Source organism: Cervus elaphus, chromosome X, assembly GCF_910594005.1.
Source record: "Cervus elaphus chromosome X, mCerEla1.1, whole genome shotgun sequence".
Taxonomy (NCBI): domain Eukaryota; kingdom Metazoa; phylum Chordata; class Mammalia; order Artiodactyla; family Cervidae; genus Cervus; species Cervus elaphus.
The window spans coordinates 104,406,595-104,424,239 of NC_057848.1; the positions used below are offsets into that span (position 1 = coordinate 104,406,595).

The 17,645-nt window shown below is 35.3% G+C and overlaps 1 protein-coding gene across 5 annotated transcripts in view; it reads right to left on the reverse strand.

Annotated features, from left to right (window-relative positions):
* Nucleotides 1-17,645, reverse strand: part of GPR174 (G protein-coupled receptor 174) — a 39,109-nt gene that overhangs the window by 16,057 nt on the left and 5,407 nt on the right. For 2 of the 5 annotated variants that reach the window (XM_043897041.1, XM_043897040.1), the window contains exons 2-3: nt 8,269-8,361; nt 64-105 (exon numbers count right to left, since the gene is read on the reverse strand). The exons of 1 other annotated variant lie outside the window; for it this stretch is intronic. The gene's annotated coding sequence lies outside the window, so the exon portion shown is untranslated. The remainder of the gene's footprint in view (nt 1-63; nt 106-8,268; nt 8,362-17,645) is intronic. 2 more of the 5 variants (XM_043897037.1, XM_043897039.1) reach the window with 1 other exon arrangement.

Below are 17,645 nucleotides of genomic sequence, written 5' to 3' on the forward strand. Positions count from 1 at the left end.
ACCTGCTGCCTTCTTTTGGCAGGAAATGACAACTCCCTCCCCCATCATACCCAGGGGACTTACCATGTACTGAAACTGTGTTGAACAAGCACTTGTTCCCAAAACCTGCAGTTAAGAAAATATTATATTTTTCCCTATTAGATTTACCTGCTGGCTTGCTCACTTTCATTTCTGACATAAGTCAATTGTTTACCTTTCTGTCATTATCTAATCAGAGTACAGCTGAATTTCTGGATACCTATAGACCTAGGGAATTAATTCGGCCTTGAGTGAGTTTAGAAGCAATTTAGGTAGAAGCTTGCTATTTATTTATTTCTTATATCTTTCCCTTAAATGTATCTTATGGAAGGCTAAAGAGAGAAGGTACTTCTAAACCAAAACTGGTGACAGTAAATGAAAGGATTATTTCCAGTGAATGGTATTATTTGCAGTGTTTGGTTGGTTTGAGATGACTCTTTATATCACTGGATTGAAAACTAAGTGACTCGCCACTTCTTGATATTCATTTAAATTTATTCATTTCGTTTTCTTCCTGTTTTCTTTGCAACATTTTAACAATTGTTTGTTTCAGTGATTGACTTCAGTGACAGAGAACTGCAAATATGGGAAGTATGATTCTTTTTTCATTTTAAGATGTTCATCAAGTGGTAATGTGCTTCCATCATTAGTTCTATGACTGGCCTTTTATGTAACTGCCCATCAATTATTTCGACAAGACTTCACAGATAGGCTAAGAGGAAGGCTGAAACAAATAGCTAGCAATCCTGAACAGCAAATTTATCTAAAACTGAGACCCTTCTTTTTCCTTGTCCTTCTCAATACTGGGCAGATCATTGATATCATTAATAACTCAAAATTTAAACTTTAAAGTTTTCTTTAATCCCCTTCTTTACTCTGTCCTATTTCTCTTCTCTGCCCCCTGTTTAGACTGCAACTTCCTTCATCTGACCTTCTCTGTCACATTGTTAGTTTTTTCTTATTTCTAGCTCTATCTGATTTTCTTATTACTTTCACAACATCTTCAACTGTGTTATCAACATACCCTACATACCACACACCAATATATTCATCTCTAGTAAATTTTCTTCGCCTGGGAGCATGAATGGTATTCTCCATTTGAACTTAATTATCTGGGAAAAGTCACCCAAGAAATACAATGCAGCACGTGCATGCTTTTACATTTAAGACTTTGGATTCCTTACAGTGGTAATACATTAAAAAAATCAAGTTATCACAAACAACAAAGTGCAACTATATTCAATATCTTATAATAACCTATAATGGAAAATAATTTGAAAACACACACACAGTCATTTTGCTTTACACTAGAAACTAACACAACATTGTAAACCAATTATACTTCAATAAAAATAAAAAAAATAAATACAGGACATCTAGGAACATCCTACAGCTAAAATCGTATTTAATGGTGAAAGACTGAATTCTTTCCTCTTAAGATCGAGAGTAAGTAAATAATGTCTGCTTTCTTTCCTTCTATACAACATTGTACAACTTGCAAACGCAACCAAGCAAGATAAAAGAAAATAATGCATTCAGACTAGAATGGAAGAATCAAAATAATCTTTGTTTTTAAATGACATGATTGTCTATTTAAAAATACAGTAAAAAAAAAACTGCCAGTTAAAAAAATGAATAAAACAAGGTTTCCAGAAAACATGTCAATAAAGATATCCATTTATATTTATGTACTGTTAATGAACAGTTGGACATTGAAACTTAGAAAAAATAATGTTTATAGTACCATCAAATTATGAAATACTTAGAAATATATCTGGCAAGTGATGTGAAAAAAAGCTGTACACTAATATTTACAAAATGTTGCTGAGAAATTAAAATGCTTAAGTAGGTGGGACAATATATTTCAAAACAAATTTATCAGTAAGCAAGCAGCCAACTGAATTTGTCTTTCCTAGGCAGTCACTTTGAAAGGTTATATGCTTATTCCAATTACATTCCTATTGCTCAGGAAAATTTTGGAACTCTCCTTTAGAATTACACTCAGAGTCTGCCCCACATACTTGAGAATAATCCCTGTGGTGAAAAGTTTTTGTCTTTTAATGGTAGTTGAATTTTGGAAACAGTTAAAAGTTATTCAGAAATAAGTCTGAAGAATGAAGTTTAAGGATCAAGTTAAAAATGCCTTTTTTGGCCAAAAACAAGATATGATGAGAAATGATTACAGTGTATTAAGACTCAGCTTTCTTAATTAGCTCAACTCTATCTCAAAGATAATTTCAAATAAAAAGTTATAAGACTATTTGGTGAAACATAGCATCACTATTATAAGCATATAGCTTTGAAAAATGAAGATCTGAGGGTGATATTCATTAAAAATATAAATAATGATATATTTCCTTAAATTAATAATAGCAAAGGTAACTTAGTGAAATGAAAATAATAGATTGAGAGTGAGAAAACAACAGTTCTTGTTTCACTTCTGCCATTGAATATCTGTGTGAACATGAGCAAGTCAATTTATCTTGGCCTCCATTTTTTTCTTTGAAATATGTAGGTTAAGCCAAATAATGTTTAACTGCACTTCTAGTTCTAGTATTTTGTCCTTTTAGTTCTGAATTTTATTTTATTATTATTATTATTTTTGGCTGCACCACATGGCTTTTGGGATCTTAGTTCCCTGAAAAGGGCTTGAACCCATGCTTGTTGCATTGGAAGCACAGTGTCCTAACCAGTGGACCACCAGAGAATTTCCTTACTTCTGGGTTTTATATAGCTCTGGCATTCTATGCCATATATATATTTTTTCATGTTAGTGTCAGTCATATCACTCAGTCATGTCTGACTCTTAGTGACCCCATGGACTGTAGCCTCCCAGGCTCCTCTGTCCATGGGATTCTCCAGGCCAGAATATTGGAGTCAATATCCATTCCCTTCTCCAAGGGATCTTCCCAACCCAGGGATTGAACCCATGTTTCCTGCATTGCAGGCAGATTCTTTACCATCTGAGACACCAGGGAAGCCCAGGAATACTGGAGTGGGTAGCCTATCCCTTCTACAGCAGATCTTCCCAATCCAGGAATCGAACTGGGATCTCCTGCATTGCAGGCAGATTCTTTACCGGCTGAGTTGTGTTTTCATGTGCATGTATATATAATTATGGCACAATATGTAAATATTCTAGAAATAATGAGGCATCATTTGTAGTTGACAAGAAAATGGACTCTGGATCCAGTCTTCATGTTTTCAAACTGAGGCTCTGCAACTGACTAGCTGTTGAATTTGGGCAAGTAACACAAACATTTCTACATCTCAATTGCCTCATCTGTAAAATGAAATGATAACAGTGCCTTTCTCTATGGGTATGAGGAGTTGATATTTCTAAGATTCTATACCAAGTGCTATATAAATATATTAAATAAAATGAACAAATTCTTAGCATTATACAGTGTAAAATAATTATAAATATGCATAAATGTGTGGCCAAAGACTGAATGCTAGCTAATGTCTCCAGGAGGAAATCATTTAAACAAATTACATAAATTACAAGTTGCATACCTATTAATACAAATTGCAAACTACATACCTATTAATACAAAGAATTTATTGTTATTTGTCTTGTTTAGCTTTTTGTTTGTTTGTTTGCTAATTGTAGTAGTTGAGTATTTTCTTTTTCTCTCTTAAGCCTGAGGTTGTATCTTAATTATGGACTTTTATGGTTATTAAGAAGTGAAAATGCATTTGAATTATCCATAGTTAATTTGAATTTTATATCATGACTGGAATTCAGGCTAAACCAGCACTTTCATTTTTAATACATCTGATGGAAGTATGGTCCGTTAATTGAGCCAACAGATATTTATTTCACAAAAGACAATAGAAATATATCAGTAGCTGTGTAACCTACTTAACCTATCACTAGTCACTGATTTATGACTGTTACGAACATTATACATTTTGGACAGTTGCCTAAATTTTTCTCTTTGTCTTACTGAGCTCTCCAGTTATACTCTTCACCTCAGGGGAAAAGTCTCAAGTAATCTTGAGAAGAGGCTCTTCCCCCTTTTTTTTTTTTTGTCATTTTATTTTTTGTTTGTTTGTTTGTTTTTTTTGGTTTTTTTTTTATTTTATTTTATTTTTTTTTTTCCAGTGGGTTTTGTCATACATTGATAGGAAGGATGGAGTGGCTTCAGGTTGGCTTTCACATATCCATAAACCCATACACTAAATACTTAAGTTAGCCATGCACACATTAACATACAAATGATACATTCACTACAAAATATTGCATTATTTATTAAAACACTGACCTCATGGCTAGGAATAAAACTGAAAGTGACCATATTTAGGGGCTTTTTTATCCATGTTTAAGTGATCTATGTAGTCATTTTGCTCATGATTTTTTATTATATAAGTTTCAGGTATATGACGTTATAATCAAACATTTGGATAACTCCAAAATGTTCACCACTACAAGTCTAGTTACCTTCATTCACAATAAAGTTGACCTTCTTCATCCACTTCAACCACTCCCCCAACCTCCTTCCCTTCTTGTAACCATTAATGTTTGCTGTATCTACAAGGTACAAGAATTGAACATAGACCATAGGAGCATGCCTACAAGATCACTTCAGTCGTGTCCAACTCTTTGTGACCTTATGGACTGTAGCCCACCAAGCTCCTCTGTCCATGGGCTTCTCCAGTCAAGAACACTGGAGTGCATTGCCATGTCCTTCTCCAGGGGATCTTCATGACCCAAGGATTGAACCCACATCTCTTATGTCTTTTGCATTGGCAGTCAAGTTCTTTACCACTAGAGCCACCTAGGAAGCCCATATATTTTGGATTTAGTTCAATTCAGTCACCCAATCGTGTCTGACTCTTTGCAACCTCATGGACTGCAGAATGCCAGGCTTCCCTGTCATCACCAACTCCCAGAGCTTGCTCAAACTCATGTCCTTCAAATTGGTGATACCATCCAACCATCTCAACCTCTGTCATCCCCTTTTCCTCCTACCTTCAATCTTTCCCAGCATCAGAGTCTTTTCCGATGAGTCAGTTCTTCGCATCAGGTGGCCAAAGTATTGGAGCTTCAGCTTCAGCATCAGTCCTTCTAATGCATATTCAGGACTGATTGCCTTTAGGATTGACTAGTTTGATCTCCTTGCTAGCCAAGGGATTCTCAAGAGTCTTCTCCAACACCACAGTTCAAAAGCATCAATTCTTCAGTGCTCAGCTTTCTTTATGGTCCAACTCTCACATCCATACATGACAGTGGGAAAACCATAGCTTTAACTATATGGATCTTTGTCAGCAAAATATTTTGGATAGTAACCCCTTATCAGATATACTGTTTGAAAATATATTCCCCCATATAGTAGGCTACTTATTTGTTTTGAGGATGGTTTCTTTAGCTGTACAGAAGCTTGTAAGCTTGATGTTCCATTTGTTTACTTTTGCTTTTGTTTCCTTTGCCTTTTGGTTTCAGATCAACAAAAACATTGCTAAGACTGATGTCAATGAGATTACTACCTATGTCTTCTTCTAGGAATTTAATGATTTTAGATCTTATATTCAAATTTTTAATTCATTTAGGATTAATTTTGTATCTTGTGTAAGCTGGTTTCATTTGTTTGCATGTGAAAGTCCAATTTTCCTACCACCATTTATTGAAGAGACTGTCATTTCTCCATTGTCTTGCTCATTTGTTGTGAATTAATTGTCCATATGTCCATACCTGAGCTCTCAGTTCTGTTCCATTGATCTGTGTGGCTGTTTTTATACCAGTACCATACAATTTCAATCACTATAAATTTGTAGTACAGTTTGAAATCAGGGAGCATGATGCCTCCAGTTTTTTTCTTTCTCAAGGTTATTTTGGCTATTCAGAATCTTCTGTTATTTGACACAAATTTTAGTATTAGTTGTTGTAGTTATGTATTGTACTGCACTGTTTTAGTTCTATGAGATATGCCATTGGAATTTCGACAGGCATTTGATTAAAACTGTAAACTGCTTTGGGCAGTATGCACATTTTAACAATATTAATTCCTCCATTCCTTGAGCATAGAATATGTTTTCACTTGTTTGTGTCTTCTTCCACTTCTTTCATCAGTGTTTTATAATTTTCAGTGCATGGATCTTTTAAGTCCTTGGTTAATTTTATTCCTAGTTTTTTTTATGCAATAATAAATGAGATTGTTTTCTTAATTTCTCTTTTTGATAGTCATTAATAGTATATATTAATATATATATTAATATCTATATTTTATATAGATATAGAAACACTGCAGATTCCTGTATATTAATTTTGTACCCTGTGACTTTTGTGAATTCACTTATTTCCAAGAATTTTGGGGTGTAGTCTTCAGTGTTTTCTATATACAGTATAATTTCTTCTGAAAATGTTAACAGCTCTAATTCTTCCTTTTGAATTTAGTCACATTTAATTTATTTTTCTTGCCTAATTGATGTGGCTAGGACTTCTAATACTATGTTGAATAAAAGTGATGAGAATGGAATCCTCATCTTGTTCCTAATCTTAGAATAAAAGCTTTCAACATTGAATATGATTTTACTTGTGGGTTTGTCATATATGGTCTTCATTGTGTTGCATTGTCTTCCCTTTTTAACTATTTTGTTGAGATTTTAATCACAAATTATGTGGAATTTTTTTTTCAAATGACTCATATATCTATTGAGATGATCATATGATTTTTATCCTTCATTTTGTTAATGCGATGCATTGTATTGATTGAGTTATATGTGTTGAGACATCCCTAAATCTCTAGTATAAGTCCTACACAATTGTGGTATATAATCCTTTTAGTATATTATTGAATTAGATTCACCAATATTTTGTTGAGTTTTACATCTATGTTTATCAAGATATTTTCCTGTAGTCTTCTTTTTCTGTTGTATCCTTGTCTGGTTGTCATATCAGGGTAATGTTCAGTTCATTAAATACATTTGTAAGGATTTCTTCCTCTTCAAATTGTTGGAAAAGTTTAGCAAGGATAGGTATTAAATCTTTTCATGCTTTGTAGAATTCATGATTAAAGGTATCTAATCTTAGACCTTTATTTGTTGGGAGATTTTTTTAAGTTTTTATTTTATGTTGAAGTATAGTTGATTAACAATGTCATGTTGATTTCATGTGTGCAGCACAGTGATTCTGTTATACATATACATGCAGCCATTCTTTTTCAAATTCTTTTCCCATTTAGTTTGTTACATGTATTGAGCAGAGTTCCCTCTGCTATACAGTAGGTCTTTGTTGGTTATCCATTTTAATATAGCAGTGTAAAGTCCCTAACTAATCCTTCCTTTTTAGAGATTTTTTATTAATCTTTCAATATCCTTATTAGTGATATGTCTATATAGATTTTCTATTTTCTCATGATTCAGTCTTGAAAGATTATATTTTTTCTAGGAATTTACTATTTGTTCTCAGTTGTCCAATATTTTGACATATAATTTTTCATAGTAGTCTCTTACGGTACTTTGTTTTTCTGTGCCATCTGTTATAACTTCTTTTTCATATATTTTGAGTACTCTCTCTTTTTTCTTGATATGTCTAGCTTAAAGTTTGTCAATTTGGTTTATACTCATGGTATTTTAGAGTAAGCTTAAGTATTAGACGTTTTCACTTCTGATTGTTAGATATCTAGGCTGATTTTTCAGTAATACTCTTCTTTTAAGAATAGATATCAAGACAAAGAAGCCAATAGAAGCATACCAAACACCCCCACCATCTCCAAAATCTGTTCTTAGCCTAAGATTTATTGATTTTTTAAGCTTACCAATCAGTTAATAGATGCTTGCCTAGTATGTATGTGAGTCACCTATAGCTACTATAATCTTCCTTTCCAGCAAATGGCATACCCTTTCTCAACACACACATATTATCCTCTATTGTATGACTAGTGTGGCCAATGTGTGCTGAGTAATACTATATATACATATATATATGTGTGTGTGTGTGTGTGTATAGTCATATAATTTAAATTTATTCTTCCCTTTGTCTCAGATTCCAATATGACTCAATGAGACACTATTAATAAAAATAACATTCTACCAAATACTCCATAAACTGTGGCCTTTCATGTTCTATAAGATTACATTTATTGTCTGAGATAAATGTAATTTACCTGGTCATCACCTGGTAATCTGTCAAGTAGACCAGAAAATGTGGGACAGGTTCTTAGTGCCTTTCTAGGGCCCACAGAGTGGAAGCACGCTCTTTTAAGGATGATGAAAAAAGAAAAGTTAAGCTAATGTTTGGATACCTACTGTTTTCTCCAGTGCCATTAAAATTCTTTAATCAGAGCAATAGGGTCTCTTGAGGAAGCCATGGGGAATCCAGCTGCTTTAATTCATTCATGCCTGAAAGAACATAGAAGAACCATGGTCAAGAACAGTGGGAACAGCATTCCCACAGAAGGCTGGTAAATTTCAGAAAGTGGATGCTTAGAACCCAGAAATAGATTACTGTGGGCAAGTAAGAGCATGAAAAGAGTAACCTTAACCCTTAGTGATAGCAAAGTAGAGTGAGCAGGAATCCATTTACTACCATCTGACATCTCTTTTTGACTTAGTAGCTTTTTGAAAGGGTATAAGTGGATAGGGATGTCAGTGCTAGGTTCACAGTCCTTCCTTGGTCATAAGGAGCTCTTCATTTTGATGAGCTCCCTAGGAAAATCTCAACAACTTATAGTCAAACTCATAACACACTTGGAATGTAGAAACTGACTTTTCTCAGTTAGTGATTTTTCTGAGTTCTCGTGACCACAACTGTTTAATTAGTGAATACACATATAAGGAGACCAAGCTGGCTACTGGCTGTTAGCACAGCTGGTGCTAAGAAGGGAGATTAACTTCTATGCAAAACTACCTTATGTGTATCCTTGCAATGATTATAGTTGACTTCCTACGTGGGGTGATTTAGGGGCATCAAAAAACCAAACTCCACATCTGCTCCTCTCTGCTCCACTTTACCCAGTGATCTCTTGCCCAGACTTGCCATTTTGCCTGAAATACACCATTATAGATTCAATCCTTTAGGACACTTTGTCTCCAACAATCTCCTATTAAAATAAAAATGCTACAAGGAGGATTTTCATATTAACCTATTAACTATAATCAATCAGATAAGCTAGTTTTCACCATAAAAGGTGAATTGGATGAAATACAAATATATATATATATATATATATATATATATATATATATATATATATTTTACTTAGTAGAAGGAAAGTAAATTAATGCAGAGGCAGATAGCCTTATGTGGTGCGATATAGTAGGATTACCTGAGAAGCCAGATTGTATCAGAAGTTTTAGCAGAGATTTATACAATAGGGAGGAAAGAGCAGGAAAGACAAGAGGTAGGCAATAAACATAGCAGCTACCACCTAAACAAGTTTGATTCAAGCTAGTCTTTTCTCATCAGATTGCCAGTTCCTTCAGGAAGGGGATGCTTTCAAAGAGACTAGATACTAGAGTTCAAACACCAGGGTCAGTTGGGGAATATCTCTCTCTCTCTTTCTCTCTCCCTCTCTTTCTCTCTTGCCCTCTTTCTCCCTTCTGTAAAGTGGGTATAATAAATAATGCCTGTCCCTGGGCTATACTATTAATATTACATGAGGTATCCCAAGTCAAAGTCAGGAAGAGTATGCTTGACACACAATAGATAGCCAATGCATGCTGCTTTTTCTTTTCTTCTTGCCTTTAAGACATAGTAATTAGGATGCTAGGCACACAGAAATTCCTCAATATAGGCTTTAAAATGACCTGATGAAGAAAATTAATAGTGTAGATAAAGTAGACTAAAGTTCTTTCTAAACTGCTTTGTCATTAAAAGAAGGTAACAATGTGAAAGAAATAGACATGAGAAGACAATGAGTAAGCTGAATACATTCTCAGATGCCCCAGAATCCACAGAAGTCTGTCATGGTGGCTACGAACCAAAGCCCAGATAGGAAGTTACAAAGTTATGATCTCTACTGGTACTTTGTTAGAATGTAAAACAAGAGCTATCCAAGTTCAACTATACCACCGAAGTGGGGCAGATATCTGAGGATAAACTATAGGGACAGAATTCAGTGACTGAGCAGCGTCCCAGATTAATCATAAACTCTACCAAGCAAATCCAGCTGGCTAGAAGTAGATTCTAAGATGGTAAATATTCTCAAGAACTATTTTTTTTAAGTCATTTAACTTATTGTATTTCATGAACAGGAGTTAGGCAAGGTATCAACAAGTGGATTTTTACTTTGGAGTCACTTCATTGATTACTTCTAAAAGAGCCATATACTACAGAAGTATTCTACTTTACTTGCTGGCTTTTTCAACTCCCAGAACAGGTTACTTAAGCTGAGAGAAAGCAGGATGTAGGGGAATGAACACTGGCCAGGCACTGGATTCCTAACTTCTAGTTTTGGCCATATCAGTAATTAGAAGTATAATCTTAGGAAAGTTCCTTCCATCTCTGGGACTCATCTTTTTATTGTGTAAAATGAGAGACTGAATTATCCCTAAGGTTCTGATATTACAAGTCTAGTAGAAAATTGGATTTGGCAGATAGGCTCAATTCTAAATAAAAATTAGAAAAATATGAAGAAATTTTGTGTTCTTTCTTTCCAGTACTTCATCATCTCAAGTCTGATTAAGAGGCCTCATATCACAAGCCTACCTGCCTGAAATCCATATCCAATCCAAGATATACAATCTTAGGCAGACTTTCCTGATTTGCACAAACTTATTCCCATTGAGGGGCTTCCCTGGTGGCTCAATGATAAAGAATGCACCTGTCAATGTAAGATATGTGGGTTCAATTCCTGGATTGGGAAGATCCCTTGGAGAAGGAAATGACAACCCACTCCAGTATTCTTGCTTGGGAAACCCCACTGTCAGAGGAGGCTGGTGGGCTACAGTCTATGGGGTCACAAAGAATCGGACACGATTTAGCAACTAAACAACAACAAATTCCTGTTATGGAGTGCTCCTCATCAAAACATTTTGGGTCACTGTCTCTGCTTTTAAGCTGAGAAAATAAGATTTAAGCTAATGCCTTAATGACAGAGAACTAGAAGACATTATCCAAGACCTTCACATAAAGCTTGCAGACATTTTCCTGGCAGTTTATTATTAAATAATTCATGGAAATTATGGCAGACCCAAGCAAAAAGAGCGTGGTACCATAGGTGGAGAGTAAGGGAGAGGTTTTAATTAGACTGTTTTTTGTTTAGTAGCTATGTCTTGTCCAACTCTTTGTGCACCCATGGACAGTAGCCCACTAGGCTCCTCTCCTACACTGGCAGGCAGATTCTTAACCACTGAGCCAACAGGGAAGCCTGCTAATCAGGTTAGAGCCCTTATTTCCTACACTAACACATGTTCAGTAGCCTACACATAACTAATTCAACAATTTCAGACAGAAAATACTTATTGAGCACTTGGGGCAACATGCTGTTTACATCAATACACCCAAAGATGACATAATGATTCAATGAGCTTTATTATAATTTTTGAATTGCTGGCAGGCTGAGCATTTAAAATAAAGATTAGACTACTAATCTTTATTAAATCTGTATTAATAACCTAATAATCCCTATTGATGATTTAGCTATTACAAACAAGGTAACTGAGGGCTAGGGAAAGTAGGGGATTCTTCCTGAGTTACATAGCAAGTTAATAACTAAGCCAAGACTAGAGCTTAAGTTTTAATTAAAAATCCTTGTTTTTTTTAATGCACAACACATTTTTCCCAACTATGTATTCTCTAATATGTGTTTATCAACACATATTTCTCTTCATTTCATACAGTCCAGTCATTTGAATGAAAACTTTGTTTATATTATTAAGATTGCCAACTTACTAATGGTGAGTGTAAAAATCAGCAGAAATAAATATCTCTCATTTTTCTTTCTGCAATGACATGGAAACCAGCGATCTTTACTATGTGCAAAAACTCAACATCTAGCCTTTCCTCTTTCTCATCTCTCTCCCTACACCACCTCTCACACATACAGAAACACAGACACTCAGACATCCATTTCTGCTGACATACAAGACTGGAAGAAATAAACCAAAATGAGACAATTGTCCTTTTTTTCCTCTTTATCTCCTTTCTTGATGCTATAATTTGCTAAATTCTCAGTCTAAGAGAAAGGAATTAAGTGATGAGATGAGCAATACCATAAAGTAAATCAAGTCACCATGCTAGATGTCACTGAAGATAAAAAGAAAGGAGACACGGTCTCTTTCCTCAAAAGCTTGTAGACTGGTAGCAGTGACATGATAAACAAAACAAGAGAAATGAGTAAAATCAAACACTAAATTGAGCAATTCAAATGTCAAGCTATGTAAAATCTTCCATATATTTAGGGTACAAACCCACAATAGTTTTTAGTATGGTTAGGCCATTCCATAAGGTATTCCTCTACATCCGTGCCTCTATTTCTGATATCACAAGTAAGTAAGTGTTAGTTGCTCAGTTGTGCCCAACTCTGTGACCCCATGGACTGCAGCCCTCCAGGCTCTTCCGTCCATGGGATTTTCCAGGCAAGGATACTGGAATGGGTTGCCCTTTCCTTATCCAGGGGATCTTCCCAACCCCGGGATCAAATCTGGGTCTCCTGCACTGCAGGCAGATTCTTTACTAACTGAGCTACAAGGGAAGTCCAAGGCATTTCTAAAAGCAGTGATTTTACTAAGCCATAAAACTCATACAGTAAGTCCCCTACATATGAATCTTCAAGTTGTGAACTTTCAAAGATGCAAACATGTGTTCCAACAACATCAGGCATGAGTGAAATTGCGGTCTGCCCTCCATCTTCTATTGCTGAAGATCCTTCAGCTTTGTCATCTTCCACCTTCTCTCCCTCCTCCAGTCAGTAACTCTTCTTACCTGTTCTCTTGATAGCAGCCCCTGTATGACAGTTACTGTACTGCCCTACTGTACTTTCCAAGGTACAGTATTGTAAGATTGAAAATGTCTTCTCTATCTTTTGTGTTTGTTTTTTATGTAATTTGTGGGAAAAATATTATAAACCTATTACATTAAAGTAATATATAGCTAGCTGATTCTGTTAGTTGGATGCCTAGTTTAACTTGTTGGATGTATGAACAAATTGGACTTACGAATGTGCTCTCAGAAAATAACTCGTTTGTATATAGGGACTTACTACACTTCTCTTTCTCATTTATTCTGCTGTAATGTGTATAGCTATTATCCTTATTATAAGCATTTCAAACTGCAAACTTGACCAAATGTAATGCTCTCATGCTGAAGGAAATCTGTCAGATGAAAGACAGGTGCAACCTAATTTTCCCAGTGTGATTTCAATTCAAGCACACATGGCATTTTTACAAATTGTGTAGAGGAACTCTGACCAAAGGAATTCAAAGTATCTATTAAGCATTAGTGTGATGATTCATACCCTATAGAAAGAGGTACCCTTAATCACACTGCTTTTACAGACAGAGAAACTGAAAATGGGAAATCTTGCTGCCTTATTCAGGTTATATCCCAAACCAGTCCCAAAGGAGCACATCTTGAAGCTCATGTCTGTAACTGGTGCCTGCTGAAAATATGATTTAGAGTTCTAAATCAGTTGTAGATGTCTCAAGTTCTTTCTTTTGTTTCTTCTTGGATAAAGAAACATAGACATGGGTGAGGGATGAGGGGCAGGTGAGTCAGATATTATACCACTGAGCTTCAAAACTTATGTATGTTAGATTACAACTAATTCTTTCTGGAATATAGCCATAGATTGTGCTCTAAATCTGGAACATACATCCTGTAACACCAAAGCCTTGGTCTTAAGGGAAAAAATGATTCACTAATACAAATATAGCTCTACTTTCTCTTCTGATGGTTCATGCGTGTATGCATAGTTGCTCTAGTCATGACTGACTCTTTGCAACCCTATGGATGTACCCTGCCAGACCCATCTGTCCATGGGATTCTCCAGGCAAGAATACTGGAGTGGGTTGCCATTTCCTTCTCCAGGGGATTTCTTCCCCTAGGAAAGACTCAGACACACAGGAATGGCCTAACCAGGCTAAAATACTTTTTGTGTCACATCAGCTTAAATGTAAATGTGGATAGTGATTCTCTGTTTCATGCAAAACATGTCATGAAGCAATGTATTTTCTAAATATGTTTTGTATATTCAGGTTTAGTATGTGCTATTTTATCTCCCTCAAGTAAATAAGCCCCATGAGGGCAGAAGATTTATCTTATGTGACTCGTATTATTATCCATACTACACTGAAAAATTAGTCATCACACCATCTAGATTGGTTAAAGGGAATTAAAGTACTTCATCTATACTTTTTATGATATCTTTTTTAAATCCATTTTTATTTCTCATTTTATGTGTTCTACTCTCTTATTTCCTAGTTTACTCAGCCCAAAACATAAAAGGACAACCTATTTTGAAATTGGTAAAACTTGACTCCTTCTGTTATAAACTCTGTTGATTTCAAATGGAAAGGGTCAAAATAGTGTGATGTGACTTTATCATATAGAGACAACCTAGTGTAATGGAAAAGGCTTTGACAACCAACAGAACTGGGTTTGAAATTTGAACAAGACAGTTGTAAAACTTTGAGTAAGTTATTTAATTTCTTTCACATTGCTTTTCCCCATCTATATGATGGGGGGAATAATAAAGTTATTCTTAAGAAGTAAGAGTTATTGTCCAATGCTTTGTGCACATCATAAATGCACAATAAATAATAATCATTTTTATTTTTGATAGTAGAGGACTCAAAACCAATGTTAGGGCTTGTAGTATATAGGCTTAAAAATTGGTTAATCCATGAATCAGTTCTAATGAGATGGATAAAACTGGAGCCCATTATACAGAGTGAAGTAAGCCAGAAAGATAAAGACCATTACAGTATACTAACACATATATATGGAATTTAGAAAGATGGTAATGATAACCCTATATGCAAAACAGAAAAAGAGACACAGATGTACAGAACAGACTTTTGGACTCTGTGGGAGAAGGAGAGGGTGGGATGTTTCAAGAGAACAGCATCGAAACATGTATATTATCTAGGGTGAAATAGATCACCAGCCCAGGTTGGATGCATGAGACAAGTGCTCAGGCCTGGTGCACTGGGAAGACCCAGAGGGATCAGGCGGAGAGGGAGGTGGGAGGGGGAATCGGGATGGGGAATACATGTAAATCCATGGCTGATTCATGTCAATGTATGGCAAAAAACCACTACAATATTGTAAAGTAATTAGTCTCCAACTAATAATACAAATAAGTGGGAAAAAATTGCTTAATCCTAGGCTATAGATAGCTTATTAATTATTTAGTAGTTTTCTCTGGAGTCATTGCTAGGAAGATACATGATTTTGAATAGGGCATTAGTTCTTTGGGGAGAAAACAGCTCAAGGTTAGCCTGAATTTGATGTTGACCCTTAGACCACAGAGTTCACAGCTTGAGCTTTTCGGAGGATTTTGGAACCACTAAATGTATATCTAAACTCATAAATCATATTGGAAAATTCTAGTTATTTTTCCTTTCTTATAAAAACTAGACTGGTCTCCCAGAATTTTAATAATAGAAGAAAGTGAAAGACTCAGAATTTTTCATGAGGATAATGAAATCAATATGCTTAAGAGTGAGATTGAGCAAATCAAAATTAATTTATATTCCAAAATTAATTTTTCAAATCTAAAAAAGGGTAATGTGAAATTAAAATCTTATTTTGAAAATGCACTATTAGACAATCCATCTTTTTTTAATAAAAATGTCAAAATTTCATGGGAAAAGGTAATAAATTGATTATGATTACATAAGAGTATTGTCCATTCTTTGGCCCAATGTGACAAGAGGGTTAATGCATGAATTCATTACTAGATTAGAGTTAAAATTTCCAAGGCAGTATCATAAGTCTTTGGAGATGAGTTTACTAAGATAATTCACCTTTCATTTTAATTTCATATCAAAATATTTGCTTCAAGTTCACAAATGTGTGACCAAATGAAAAGGCTGGGGGAAAGACTGCATCTCTATCCAATGTATTAAAGCATCCTGCATATTGGAGATCATACTGCATTTGAATAGGAGCCAGCATGATTAACCATAATGCCATATTTTCCAGACTTGTTTAGCATAAGTTTTTAGTCTGGCTCCATATGTTTTTTCCCAAGTCCCAGTCAAGGAGCAACTTATAACCCAGGTTAATCAACCTTAGCATCTCTTCCTTATTGAATGATGTCACAGGGATTTTCAATTTACTGATTCCCAGAGGTCAAACAGCTTTAAATTTCCTCAGTGATTTTTTTTTCCCCATAGAAAAGATTCAGACACACAGGTGACATTTCTTAATGTTCAATTATCACAACCGTAATTTTGAATCAAGATGCTTATTAACAAGTTCAGTTCAGTCGCTCAGTCATGTCCGACTCTTTGAGACCCCATGAATCGCAGCACACCAGGTCTCCCTGTCCATCACCAGCTCCCGGAGTTTATTCAAACTCATGTCCATCGAGTCGGTGGTGCCATCCAGCCATCTCATCCTCTGTCGTCCCCTTCTCCTCCTGCCCTCAATCCCTCCCAGCATCAGGGTCTTTTCCAAATGAGTCAACTCTTCGCATGAGGTGGCCAAATATTGGAGTTTCAGCTTCAGCATCAGTCTTCCAATGAACACCCGGGACTAATCTCCTTTAGGATGGACTGGTTGGATCCCCTTGCAGTCCAAGGGACTCTCAAGAGTCTTCTCCAACACCACAGTTCAAAAGCATCAATTCTTCAGCGCTCAGCTTTCTTCACAGTCCAACTCTCACATCATACGTGACTACTGAAAAAGCCATAGCCTTGACTAGATGGACCTTTGTTGGTTTTTTATATGCTATCTAGTTTGGTCATAACTTTTCTTCCAAGGAGTAAGCGTCTTTTAATTTCATGGTTGCAATCACCATCTACAGTGATTTTGGAGCCCAAAGTAATTCTATGTAAAATATATTCCAGGCCATCCTCTGTGAATTCTGAGAAACAGCACTCTTGTCTCTGCTTATTGCAAAATGTATTTACAGTGTTTTGCTTAACCAAATTTCATGGTCCAAAATTGAATGAAGTTTACACTATTTTCTGTGACCAAAATGATCTTCCAGCAAATGGTCAGAGAAAAGCTGAGCAACTCAAAATACAGAGGATGATCACACACTCTGGATAACTCAGCCCCAAAAATCTACTTTCCCTAATTAACCTGGATTGGTTATCTAGATGGATAGTTTCACAGTATGTCATATTCCTATTGTGCTTCAGCTAGGTAGAGCATCAACAGAGTGAATTTATCATATCCATTGATGGGAAATTAAAACAATTCATTTTTTAATCCTGGTAAGATTTGGAAGTCATAGACTTTCAGAGGGAAAGACATGATGTCTTGACATGGACTGTGCTTGATTTTGATAATCAAACCAGTTATTTCTATCATCAGTGGCTCTTCCAAAGAGAGGTTAATGCTAGGTCAAGTGACTGAAATTTCCCTTGTTATATAGAATTAGTTTTATGAAGTATTAAAAATTAGTACTACCTAGTTTTAAGCCTAGAATTCTTAGAAAAAGAGGTCTACTTGTACTTTTAGAGTTAAAAATATATTAAGATGAAAGGAAAAATGAGTAAGCAACAACAAA